This window comes from Tupaia chinensis, unplaced genomic scaffold, assembly GCF_000334495.1.
Source record: "Tupaia chinensis unplaced genomic scaffold, TupChi_1.0 Scaffold000140_1, whole genome shotgun sequence".
NCBI lineage: Eukaryota > Metazoa > Chordata > Mammalia > Scandentia > Tupaiidae > Tupaia > Tupaia belangeri.
In genome coordinates, this window is record NW_006159610.1 from 6,681,495 (window position 1) to 6,695,449 (window position 13,955).

At 44.6% G+C, this 13,955-nt stretch overlaps 1 protein-coding gene across 4 annotated transcripts in view; it reads right to left on the reverse strand.

The window, feature by feature from the left end:
• The window catches only part of ZC3HAV1 (zinc finger CCCH-type containing, antiviral 1), a 71,268-nt gene that overhangs the window by 56,041 nt on the left and 1,272 nt on the right, over nucleotides 1-13,955 (reverse strand). The gene's annotated exons all lie outside the window — the stretch shown is intronic.

Below are 13,955 nucleotides of genomic sequence, written 5' to 3' on the forward strand. Positions count from 1 at the left end.
GTAAGACTTTTCTGGCGAGCGCACACACCCTATAGCAAAAACCTCTAAAATAAATAAATAAAATTAACACTTCCCAGACACCAGCCAAAACAATGCGTTGGGGTGTGGGGGAAATATCGGAACTCTTATTGATTTTTCTCTGCTAAAAACAGAAAAGTCTTACCTGAGTTGAAAGGGTTGGAAGAATAGGAGGGTTAACTGACTGAGAAGGAGTGCAAAGAGCCTGTTGATGAGAATGTTCTGTATCTTGATTGTGGTCATGGTTACAGGGTGGGTGAAGCTACCTGTCGAGACTCTGAACTCTGTGGGTTTTTTTAAAGTTTTTGCCATAGAGTGTGTGCACTTGCCGGGGAGAGACAGAGGGAAAGTGAGAAATCGCCCCCTAGGGAGGTGACCACACCACAGTCTCTTCTCCTCCATTCTCCTCTCAGAATTTGACACACATGCACATGCACCCAGCATGATTTTCAAGTCGCCAGGCCTGGTACTTGAACCGCATTCTACCATGTGGAAATCCAGAGTTTTACCCACCACCCCACTTGAACTATATCTTTTAAATAGGCATTTTTTTATTGTATGTAAAACATACTCCAATAAAGTTGATTTCTAACTTTTTTAAAGAATTATTTATTTTATTTTATTTTATTTATCATTATAATTATTTCTAATTTGACCAGAGAAGGACAAAGAGAGGGAAATTGAGAAAGCAAGCCACCAGGTCCAGGACTCGAACCACGGTCAGCCATGTGGGAGTCCAGCGCCATAACCACCACATCACCTGTCAGGCCCGATTTCCAAGTTTTAAAAAGATTTAAAAACTACTAAGTACTTTATATACAAATTAAGAGCTGGACACCATACAATTACTATGTTTTTAATGTGAGAGGGCACGTGCACACCTGTGAAAGAAAGAATCTCCCAAAAGAGCCGGGTCACATCAAAATCTTTTCCCTCTAAATCTCCATCCTGTCAGGATCCTGGGCATGCACCAAGCACAGCAGATTTTTTTCAAGCTGCATAGACTGGGACCTGAACTCTGGTGGCTCCGTGGGATTCAGCTTCCTCTGCAGTGTTTAATTGCTGCACTATGGGGCTGGTCCCCAGCATATAATTCTTAATAAAATGACGCGTATTAGAGTGCATGCTCAAAATGTTCTCCACAGACAGGAGCGAGGGACCAAATCTGCCATACAATAATAGATAGCAGAGTGGGGGAAGCCAGCTCTGGTCCCAACTCCAGCCCGTGAGCATTGTCCCCCCAGGCCGTGTCCCACAGCTAGTGCCATCCTACAGGGGCAATGGGCATGACGGCCCGTACCTGCCAATTCCTTCCTACTGTAAAAGTCCCAGAATGAAGTCCATGCTTCTGGAAGTAGGTTTGCAAATTCCAGAGGCTCAGGAACTCAGAGCATGGTAGAGTGTGTGTGGGAGGGGAGGGGGACAGGTTTCGAGTAGGTACGATTCTTTGGCCCCACGGCCTCCTTGAAAAGTAGGTAGAGATACAAGTGAAAGAGGGTCAGAGCCAGGGACTGTGAGGCCCAGGGCAGAAGTTCACCTTGCACAGGGCTCAGGAGAACACAGAAATAGAGGTGAGTCTCAGGAACATCATTCTGCAAACAAGAGCCAACAAAGCAGGACTTCCACCTCTGTACTGGTATCATCTGGAGGCTTGCAGATGTGAAGAAAGGCAAAACAGCCCTAATATGGTTTCTACCGCAGGTAGAAAAATAAGCCCAGCTGCAATGGTGCATGCACTGGACGCTGATGACTGGCAGGCAGGGACAACATGGGCAGCCCTGTTCCATTCTGCTCCAACCCAAAAATCAAGTGGGATGCCAGTCGTCCTAGCTAATAGGGAAGTTGGAGCGAGAGGATCACAACATAATGAGAACCTGTCTAAAATGTATCATACACACATACACACAAAATGATAATAATGCATGTAGGAGGCGCCGTGGGTGGCATGGTGGTTGGAGGCACTGGACTCCCACATGGCTGACCACGGTTTGAGTCCTGGACCTGGTGGCTTGCTTTCTCACTTTCCCTCTCCCTCTCTCTCTGTCTCTCTGTGATCAGCCTGGAAAATAATAATAATAAATAAAGTTAAATTAAAAGATTCTTTAAAAAAAATAATGCACGTAGGAGAAAAACAAACATTAAATACAGAGTAGCATTCATCTCTAGCTACTAGCTCTATGAAGGCAGAGATGAGCAAGGATACAAATATTTTAAAACTTTTTTTTAATATTTTAAAAGAAGAAGCAAAAATGAAAACTGTAAACATTTATTCATTCTTTATTATTACTGTTACTCTTTGCCAGAAGGTTTTTGTGCCCATCAGAGAAACAGAGAGAGGGAGAAAGCACTCCCCGAAGAGACGTGGTCACGCCTCAGTATCTTCTCCATTGCTTTTTCTTGTCAAGATTTCGGGCACGTACATGCGCACCCTGTTTTTCAGACCTCTGGGCCGGGATTTGAACTGCTCAGTCAGCCAGGTGGGATCTGGCTCCCTTAACCTCAAGGTCATGGGGCTAGCCCAACATTTACTCATTCTAAGAAGTGAGTTAAAAGTGAGTTAGACGCTTGTTATCTCTCCTCCGATGCAATGTAACTTCTGCTACATATTCTGGGTGCATAGACTCTAATGCTTGTTATACTGACAGTATAGAGAATACTTGTTACACTGATAGCATAAAGAATACTTTTTAGCATTTTCTTTTCCACCCAACTAGTCCTTTCTCACCTCCACCCTAAGTTTCAATTAACCAAAAGGCAAAGGCATACAAACAGGAAAGGGCCCAGAGGAAACACCCATACTGGCACAAACCACAAATTGAAGACAGTCAGACAGCTTGCTTTAAACGGTAAACAGAAATCATGCTTGCGAAAAAAACATTTGAATTGATGGATGATCACACTTTACGTAGCTACAGACAAAGGGAGTAGCTAGTTAAGAAGTCAGGCAAATCTGGGTTCAAATACTCAACCTGCTAGGAAAAACTTAAGTAAATATCTAAAGAGCTCTATAGCTGAGTATCCTTAAATTAAAATGGGACTTACAATATCTTTTTCAGAAGCTAAAGTAAAGATTAATTTGGAGACCATTTCTAAAGTGCTTAGCCTAGTGCTTGGTACATAGTTATTTGTACAATAAGCAGGAGGTATTGTTTGAGTCAGAACTGGGATTAGAACTCCATGTGTGGGTATGTCTTTCAGCAAAGCAAATAGAAAAATCAAAAGTGATTGCACCAAAACAATTATCCCGCACCAAATCAGCCCTGTTGTCGACTAACATGTATAGCTAACAGCTCTATCAGAGAAGAGAACTACAGAACAGATGGGGGTTTGAGGCACTGGGCTTCCACCTGGCCGACCATGATTCAGGTCCTGGAGGTGGCAGCTTGCTTTCTCTCTCTTTCTCTGGCCAAGCTGAAGAAGAATAAATAAAATAAAATATTATTTAAAAAAAGAAAGAAAGAAATTCCATATCCATAAGCAATTGTACCACAGCACCCATGAAATCCACAAAGTTTTTGGATTCACAAATTTGGAAGACTAAGTTTTGTAAGTCACTAAGAGGAAAATGTTTCAGAAACGTACTTGGGGAAAACATGTTTTATAGGCTCTGAGAAAAAAAATATATCCCAGAGGTCATTATTAGGACACAATATACATTAATGGATGAACAAGTTGTGATTTCCGAGGCTAGCAGGTGGTGTGGTAGTTAAGAGCGCTGGACTCCCATATGGACAACCATGGTTTGACCCCGATTTGGCGGCTTCCTTTCTCACTTTCTCTCTCTCTTTTACTCTGTCCCTCTCTGGTCAAATTAAAATAAAGAAATAAATAATAAAGTTAAATAATAAAATAGTCTTTTTTAAAGAAATTGTAATTTCCAAATTTAGAAGTATAAAAGGAAATTTAAAAATGCAGCTATACCAATACCTATAAGAAGTAAGATTTCATAACTAAACAAAAAAAATGTTTGGTTTAAAATTTATTTCATTTTTACCTAATATATATATATATATATATTTTAATTTGCTACAGGGCACAAGTGCTCAGGAGAAAGAGAGAGCATGAGAAAGCAAGCTGCCAGGTCTGGACTCGAACCACGGCCATCCAAGTGAAAGTCCAGCACCTTAACCACCACACCACCTGCTGGCTACCTCCCCCTCAAAAATATTTTTAGTTGGGGCCAGCAGATGGCATAATGGTTATGTTGCTGGACTCCCATGTAGTTAATGATGGTTCAAGTTCTGGACCCAGTGGCTTAAAACATTAAAACATACAATGGGTACAATGCTTGTGGTGCCCCAAATCCCAAGAAAGAATGGAGGAGAAGGGATTGGAGCAGAATGGAAGACAAGGAAGAAGAAAGGATTGTGGCAGAATGGAGGACTAGGGATGCCCCTGGGGGGTCATTTTCTCATTTTCTGTCTCTCTCTGCCTCTCTGGGAAGTTCACATACTCTATAGCAAAAATCTCTCTAAAAAAAAAAAACTTTTGTTTTTTAATTTTTTTAATGAATTTTCTGGAGGACTCATCCAAAGATGCACAGACCAAATAACCTCTACATTGTATATACTGTCCTCTTTTATTTTAAAGAATTATTTCATTTTGGGACCAGCAGTTAGCATAATGGCTATGTCGCTGGACTCCCACATAGTCGACAGCGGTTCAAGTCCCGGACCCGGTGGCTTAAACTCACGCCGGGTGCGTGTGCGTGCGTGCCCAAGATCCCAAGAGGAGAATGGAGGTAAAGGGATTGTGGCATGGCCATCCCCCCTGGGGGGTGATTTCTCGCTTTCTGTCTCTCTGTTTCTGTCTGTCTGTCTGGCGAGCGCACACGCCCTATAGCAAAAACCTCTCCAAAAAAAGAAAAAAAAAAAGATTTCATTTTAATTATCATTATCTTTTTTTTTTTTTAATAATTTGCTATAGGGCATGTGTGCTCACCAAAGAGAGACAGAGAAGGAAAGTGAAAAAGCAAGCCTGCCAGGTCTGTGACTCCAACCACAGTCGGCCATGTGGGAATCCAGCGCTCCAACCACCACACCACCTACTGGCCCTATACTGTACTCTTAAAACATATGCAAAGCGCCCATAGGTGGCATAGTGGTTGAGGGAGTTGGACTCCCATATGGCAGACCAAAATTCAAGTCCCGACACTGGCGGCTTGCTTTCTCTCTCTCTCTCTCTCTCTCTTGTTCTGTCCCTCTCTGGTCAAATTTTTAAAAAATCGATCAATAAAGTTAAAATAAAATAATTCTTAAAAAACAAAAATAGGCACACCAGGGCCAGCTGGTGGCACAGTAGTTAGGTTGACTGGATTCCACATGGCCGACTGTATGGGTTGAGTCCTGGACCCGGGGGGCTTTCAGAATACACCAGGCACATGTGGGCATGTGCTCAAAATCCCAGTAAGGGAATGGAGGAAAATGAATTACAGTATGGCCATCCCCCTCAGGCGTGATTTCTCAATCTCTCTTTCTCTTTCTGTGTGTGCTTCTTTCTCCAGCAAATCCCCATGCCCTATAGCAAATTAAAAAAAAAAAAACAAAAACAGACGTACTTTGTTTCACAGTGCTTCACTTTGCTATGCTTCAATATATACTGTGCTTTTTACAAATCAAAGGTTTGTGGCAACCCTACAGTAAGGGAGTCATAGGCACCATTTTTCCAACAGCAAGTGCTATGCGTCTCTGTGTCCATTCTGGGACTTCTCACAGTATTTCAAACTTTTCATTATATCCCCTGCCCAAATAAGCCCTGTGTTATAATGATCTGTGATCAGTGATCTTAGATGTTTCTACTCTAATTGTTTTCAGTGGCCGTAGAAAATGATGGGATTAATCAGTACATGCTATGTGTATTCGGACTATAGACATTCTCCCATCTCCTTCCCTTTTTCTTGAGACACAACAATATTAAAATTAGACCAGAAGAGGCCCGCTCATGTCATGATGGTTACGTGAGCTGGAATCCACACGGCGACTACGTGGTTCTAGTCTCATGCCTAACAGCTTGACAAACATGCCCGGAGCATGTACACATAGGCCAAAAATCCCAAAAGGAGGGAGAGATGGAGAAAGGACCATTTCCCATATGGGGGTGCTTTCTCAGTTTCTCACTCTCTGTCACAGGTAAGTGCACATGCACTCCAGTAAATTAAATAAGAGAAAGAAACAGTGAAAGAGAGAGAGAAAGAGAGAGAAAAAGAGAGAAACGAAAAGAGGAAAGAAACTACACCAATTAATCCTACAGTGGCCTCTAAGTGTTCAAGAGAAAAGAAGAGTCACACATCTCTCACTTTAAACCAAAAGCTAGAAATGATTAAGCTTCATGAGGCCACCATGTCGCAAGCCAAGTCAGGCTGAATACACGCCTTTTGCCCAAAAGTTAGCAAGCTATAAATACAAAGGAAAAGTTACTGAAGGAAATTAAAACTGTTACTCCAGGGAACGCGTGAGTGATGAGATGTGAAACAACCTCATTGCTGGTGTGGAGACCACTTTAGTAGCCTGGACATTAGACCTAACCAGCCGCGTTCTCTTACACCAAAACCTAATCAAGGGAGTCATAGGCACCATTTTTCCAACAGCAAGTGCTATGCGTCTCTGTGTCCATTCTGGGACTTCTCACAGTATTTCAAACTTTTCATTATATCCCCTGCCCAAATAAGCCCTGTGTTATAATGATCTGTGATCAGTGATCTTAGATGTTTCTACTCTAATTGTTTTCAGTGGCCGTAGAAAATGATGGGATTAATCAGTACATGCTATGTGTATTCGGACTATAGACATTCTCCCATCTCCTTCCCTTTTTCTTGAGACACAACAATATTAAAATTAGACCAGAAGAGGCCCGCTCATGTCATGATGGTTACGTGAGCTGGAATCCACACGGCGACTACGTGGTTCTAGTCTCATGCCTAACAGCTTGACAAACATGCCCGGAGCATGTACACATAGGCCAAAAATCCCAAAAGGAGGGAGAGATGGAGAAAGGACCATTTCCCATATGGGGGTGCTTTCTCAGTTTCTCACTCTCTGTCACAGGTAAGTGCACATGCACTCCAGTAAATTAAATAAGAGAAAGAAACAGTGAAAGAGAGAGAGAAAGAGAGAGAAAAAGAGAGAAACGAAAAGAGGAAAGAAACTACACCAATTAATCCTACAGTGGCCTCTAAGTGTTCAAGAGAAAAGAAGAGTCACACATCTCTCACTTTAAACCAAAAGCTAGAAATGATTAAGCTTCATGAGGCCACCATGTCGCAAGCCAAGTCAGGCTGAATACACGCCTTTTGCCCAAAAGTTAGCAAGCTATAAATACAAAGGAAAAGTTACTGAAGGAAATTAAAACTGTTACTCCAGGGAACGCGTGAGTGATGAGATGTGAAACAACCTCATTGCTGGTGTGGAGAACACTTTAGTAGCCTGGACATTAGACCTAACCAGCCGCGTTCTCTTACACCAAAACCTAATCCAGAGGTGGCCTAGCTTCAATTCCATGAAAGCCGAAAGGAGTGAGGAAGCTGCAGAAGAGAAGTTTGAAGCTAGCAGAGGCTGGTTCAAGAGGTTTAAGAAAAGATGCCATCTGCATTATGTAAGAGTACAATGTGGGGAACCAGCAGGTGGTGTGGTGAGCTGGACTCCCACATGGCCAGACCATGGTTCAAATCCCAGACCTGGTCGGCTTGCTTTCTCGCCCCACCCCACCCTGTGATCAAATTAAATACATAAAGTTAATTAAAATAATTATATTTTTTAAGAATCTTTTTATTTAACCTTATTTATTTATTTAAAAATTTTTTTTCTTAATTTGAGCAGAGGGGAAAAGAAGAGAGAGAGGAGGGGGTGAGAAAGCAAGTCACTAGGCCCAGGATTCAAACCATGGTCAGCCATCTGGAAGTCCAGCGCCTCTAACAACCACACCACCGGATGGCCCCTAAATAAAATTGTTTTTTTTTTTTGGAGAGATTTTCACTGTAGGGCGCGTGCGCTCGCCAGACAGACAGAGACAGACATAGAGACAGAAAGCGAGAAATCACCCCCCCAGGGGGGATGGTCACGCCGCAATCCCTTCTCCTCCATTCTCCTCTTGGGATCTTGGGCACACACGCACACGCGCCCGGCGTGAGTTTTAAGCCACCGGGTCCGGGACACAAACCGCAGTCGACTACGTGGGAGTCCAGCGACATAGCCATTACGCTAACTGCTGGTTCCCAATAAAATTCTTTAAAAAAAAAAAAAAGAGTATGATGTGAAGAAGCAAGCTCTGATGTAGAAGCTGCAAGTTATCCAGAAGATCTAGCTGAAATCTCCGATGGGGGGGGCTACACTGAGCAGATTTTCAAGGTGCAAGAACCAGCCTGCTGTTCAAAGATGCCATCTAGGACTTTCATAGCTAGAGGGCAGAAGTCAAGGCCTGGCTTCAACACTTCCAGGGACAGGCTGACTCTCTTGCTAGAGGCTAACGCAGTTGGTGATTTTAAGTCGGGGGCAGTGCTCGTTCACCATTCTGAAAATCCTAGGGCTCTTCAGAATTAAGCTAAATCTACTCTGCTCCCGCTCTATAATCACAACGCAACCTGATGATAGGGTGCCTGTGAACGGCATGGTTTACTGAATATTTGAAGCTCACTGTTAAGACACCCTGCTCAGAAAGATTCCTTTCAAAATCTTACCGCTCAGGGTGGTTGAGGTGGCTGAATCTCACATAGCCGACTGTGAGGTTCATGTCCTGGACCTGGCAGCTTGAGATATGCATGTGCATACATGTCCAGAATCACAAGAGGAGACTGGAGGAGAAGGGGTTTGGGCGTGGCCATCTCCCCCACCCCGCCAGGTGATTTCTCACTTTCCCTCTGTCAGGGAGCACAAGCACCCGACAGCAAAAAAAAAAAAAAAAAAAAAGGAAGAAGAAAAGAAAGAAATACAAAAGAATACATTTCATAAGGCTATAGCTGCCATAGGGATTCCTCTGACGGATCTGACCAAAATAAATTGAAAACCTGGGAGGAATTCACCATTCTGGATGAAATTAAGAAAAATCGTGATTCTTTGGGAAGTCAAACTAGCTACATTAACAGGAATTTGGGAGAAGTTGATTCCCACCCTCATAGATGACGGTGAGGGGTTCCAAACCTCAGTGGAAGAAGTACCTGCAGATGCGATGGAAATAGCTAGAGAACCAGATTCAGAAGTGGAGGCTGGGGCCAGCAGGCGGTGTGGTGGTTAAGGTGTTGTACTCTCGCATGTTAAACTATGGTTCAAGTCCCAAACCTGGGGCTTGAAGCTGGCCCCAGGTGCATGTGCGTGAGTGCCCCAAATCCCGAGAGGAGAATGAAGGATAAAGGACTGTGGCATGGCCATCCCCCCCAGGAGATGACTTCTCTCGCTTTCTCTCTCTCCATCTCTCTCTGTCTCTCTGGTGAGCACACGCACCCTGTAACAAAAATCTCTCAACAAACAAACAAACGAACAGAAGCGGAGGCTGAATACATGACTGAATGAATCACTGAAATCTCATGATAAAATGTCAGCAGATTGGGGTCAATGTGTGACGTGGTGGTTAAGGCACTAGACTGCCACGGAACTGGCTGCAGTTCGAGCCTCTGACCTGGCGGCTTGTTTTCTCACATTCCTTCTCTTTATGCCTCTCTCTGGTCAAATTTTTAAAAATAATAATAACAATAAATAACCATGGAATAAAATAATTTTTTTTTAAATTTTAAGAATTATTTTATTTAACTTTATTTATTTTAATTTGACCAGAGGGGGCACAGCGAGAACAAGAGTGAGAGAGAGAGAGAAAGTGAGAAAGCAAGCCACTAGGTCCAGGACTCAAACCCCGGTTAACCATATGGGAGTCCAGCACTCTAAACCATATACCACCTACCAGCCCCTCTTTTAAAAAAAATGTCAGCAGATAAGGAATTACGTATGAATAAGCAAAAACAGTGGTTTCTTGAAATGGAATCTACTCTTGGGAAAGAAACTGTGGTCACTGTTGAAAGGATAGCAAAAGAGTTAGACTATTAAGTAAACATAGCTGTTAAAGCAGCTTCAGGGTTGAGAGGATAAGACTCGAATTTGGAAAGAGGTTCTACTGTGGGTAAAATGCTAGAGAACATTTTTGTAAAAGGAAAAGTTAATCATGTGACTCACTTACTTTTAAGAATTCGCCACAGCCACCCCAACTTTCAGCCACTACCAACCAGCCCATCAGTTAGCAGCCATCGGCATCAAGGCCATACCATGCACCAGGAAAAGACTGCAATTTGTTGAAGGCTCAGATGATCCTTAGCATTTTTTAGCCACAAAGTGCTTTTTTTTTCTTTTTATGTTTGGTCATAGGGTGCATGCGCTCACCAGAGAGAGACAGAGACGGAACGTGAGAAATCACCCCCGTGATGATGGCCACACCACAATCCCTTCTCTCCCATTCTCCTCTCGAGATTCTGTATGCACGTACACGTGTCCAGCATGATTTTCAAGCCATCGGATCCAGGACTTGAACCACAGTGGGCCATGTGGGAGTCTACCACCTTAACCACCATGCCACCTGCTGGCTCCATACTTTTTCTAAAACAAGAATTATTTAATTTTACTTATTATTATTATTATTATTTTAAATGTGCTATAAGGCAGGTGGGCTCGCCAGAGAGTGACACAGATGGTGGGGGGTGAGGCGGTGGTTGGTGAGGAAACAAGACCCCAGGTCTCGGGACTTGAACCACAGTGAACCATGTAGGAGTCCAGGGCCTTAACCTGCTGCTGACCTGCTGACCCCTATACTTTTCTTTTTTAAATTGCCAAATAGTAAGGGCTTGCTAGAGAGAGAGAGAAGGAAGCATTCCCCAATGGGTAGTTCTGCCACAATCCCTTCTCCCCATTCTCCATCCTGTTGGGATTTCGGGCATGCACAGCAGCTTCCGCGTTTTTCAAGCCACAGCAGCTAGGACTCAATCCACACTCAGCTATGCAGGATCCCATAGGCTACAGAGCTGGCTCGGCCACGGAGCACTTCCTACTTTATTTTATTTATTTATTTATTTATTTTTGAAGTAGAGAATGTAAGCAACAATGAGTACTTTTTAAGTGATGTATGTACATGGTTTATTTTAGACATAATGCTATTGCACACTTAATTATATTAAAAATATCCACAGTAAAATATTAAAAGATGAGGCCGGCAGGTGGTGTGGTGGTTAAAGGCACTGGACACCCAGATGGCAGACCACGGTTCGAGTCCTGAACCTGGTGGCTTGCTTTCTCCCTTTCCCTCTCTCTCTCTTTCTTTCTGTCTGATCAAACTGGAAAATAATAATAATAAATAAAGTTAAAATAATTCTTTAAAAATAATAAAAATCTTAAAAGATAAGAAGCATGCATTTTTAAAACTAAGAGGAATACTAGTTGGTGAGGAATTTTCATGACAGAAAAAAGACAAGGAAGCCTTCCAACCCTGCTGTACTCAGGATAGCGCTGAAATGGACTGGACGGTTCCTTCTCTCCCTCTTCCCTCCGTACTCCGTCCTGCCCTCCTTAGTGATTTCTCGGTTACTATGCACACAACTTCCCTGAACTCAGGGACACTCTCAAATGGTTGCCTCACAACAACTTACTCAACACATACATCAATAAAGAAGCACATTCAAATACTTTAAATTTTAGAGTGAGCTGAAAGGGTGTCTTATTTAAATTTCTAAGAAAATATTATCTCATCTACCTTATTCATTTAAAACACTAGCCTTTGGGGGGTTTGTTTGTTTGCTCGCTTGTTTGTTTCAGTTTCCCACAGGGCACGTCCACTCACCAGAAAGAGAGAGTGAGAGGGAGGAAAGTGAGAAATCACCCTTCCTCCCAGTGATGGTCACACCATAATCCCTTCTCCTCTATTCTCACCTGGGGACTTTGGGCACACACACACACGTGCCTGCATGATTTTCTAGCCAACGGGTCTAGGCCTTGAACTATACAATCAACCACATAGGATCCAGCGACCTTAACCAGCGCACCACCTGGCTGGCCTCCTTAGTATCTTTTATTACATATCCGTTGGGGTGAGTGACTACATTTCTGTGCTAACGGGAGCAGGAGCAGAAGTGTAATGAGCAGCATTTCAGACACTGGGGCATTGCAAGTGGCCTGTATGAGGTGTGCAAAGTTCTGGAGAAAGTGAGAGGCAGTACGCAGGGGCAGAAATATAGGGGCAGAGACCACGGCAGACAGAACCATTCACCGAGTCGACAAATCATTCTTCGGAAGTGAGCTGGGAAGGGAGAACCCCACAGGAAGGGAACGAGAGACTCGGCTGTGCCATTGGTGGGGCAGCAGTGAGCCAGACGCTCTGAGGCTGGCCCATGAGGGAAGGTTCTGGTCGGCTCCTGCAGGCTAAGGGGTACCCATGATCCAGGGCTGGCATGCTCACTCTCTCTCTCTCTCTCTCTTTCTCTCTCTCTCTCTCTCTCTCTCTCTCGATAATAGTTAAATAAACTAAAACAACAACAAAACCTTCGTGATTAACAAATTGTGAAGGAGGTGGAGCATTGTGAAGTTGGGATAGGGCCAGGCAGTGGCAGTAAAGGAGCTGGACCCATATGAGGAGTCCCTGACCTCCTTGCTGAGGCTGGGTCGCCCAGGCCCCAGGCTGCCCAGGCCAGCCTCAGACCCGGCTGGCTGAGCCTGGAGTCCATGGGGTAAACGCCCTGTGGGGAATGCCTGTGTCTCTCTCTTCTGGAAAAAAAATTTTAGAAAGGGGTGGGGGGGGGCAGCAGATGACCTGGAGGCTTAGTCTACCACATTCCATATATCCAGCTACAGGTTCAAGCCCCAGACTTGGAGGCTTGAGCAGCCCTCCAACTGTGTGCCTGCTGAAGGGGCTGGGGCCGGGGGGGGGGGGGGGACGCTTTCTCACTTGCTCTGTCTCTGTCTCTCACAGCACATATGCCCTACAGCAACAAAAAATGTGGATGGGATAGGTTTTGCAGCATTTCTTTTTTTAAAAGTAGCTGTGGAACAATATTGGCAGGACACTGGATACCACTGCTCTTCAGGCACCAGGAGATGAAGAACCTGGACTCAGTAGTAGGAGGGGCAGCAGATGTGCATTTGGAAGCCATCTTGGTAGATGTGACAACTGAACTTAAGGGGTGAGCCCTCTTAGGGACAGATTGGCAAGAAAAATCCAAAGGTTTAACCCAAACTTGGGGCACACCTATATCTTAGGAGGGGGAAGAAAAAAATTAAAAAAAAAAAAAAACAAACCAAAAAACCTCCAGCAAATGGAAACAGAAACAGCTGCCTGAGAGACAAGCCACATTATCATGCACTGACCGAAGGGAGTGGTCCCAAGAGGGGTCCACGCTGTGGCCACCGCGGAGCGCGCGTGGGGAAGGAGCAGTGGCGACGGCTGCTACATCTTTCTAGCCCCGAGCGCCATTCCTATAAGGTGGTGTGGATTGGCGCCAGAAAGGAGAAAAGTGGTCAGGAGGGGCATGGATACGGCTAGGACTGGGGTGACGAAAGAGACTCGCAAGTCCCCGCGGTGGAGACGGATCAGGCTGTGGAGTGCAGGTGGGGAGCTGGGAAGATCGCACTACGTCCGCGGACGACGGGAGCCAAGAAAGACTCAAGACACCAGGATAGTGGAGGCATTTTCCTTAGTCCCCAAACCTGCCACCAACTTCTCCAGGCCCTGGCTTGCCCAAAATCACTTCATTCTTGTGATTCTTATGGGGTGGGGGGGACGGTAAGGAGGTGGAGGTTGAGCCAGGTCTCCCGCCGGGCAATATCATATCCTGTTAGCATATTCCAGGGAGGGTCCGGAGGGAAGAAACGCCAAGGGTAAAAGCGCGGGGCCCGCAGGGGCTCCCCGGCGGGCGGGCGCAGGGATGTGAGGAGCGAGAGGAAGAGGCTGTCGGTGCTGCCCGAAGGCCCCCGCCCCGT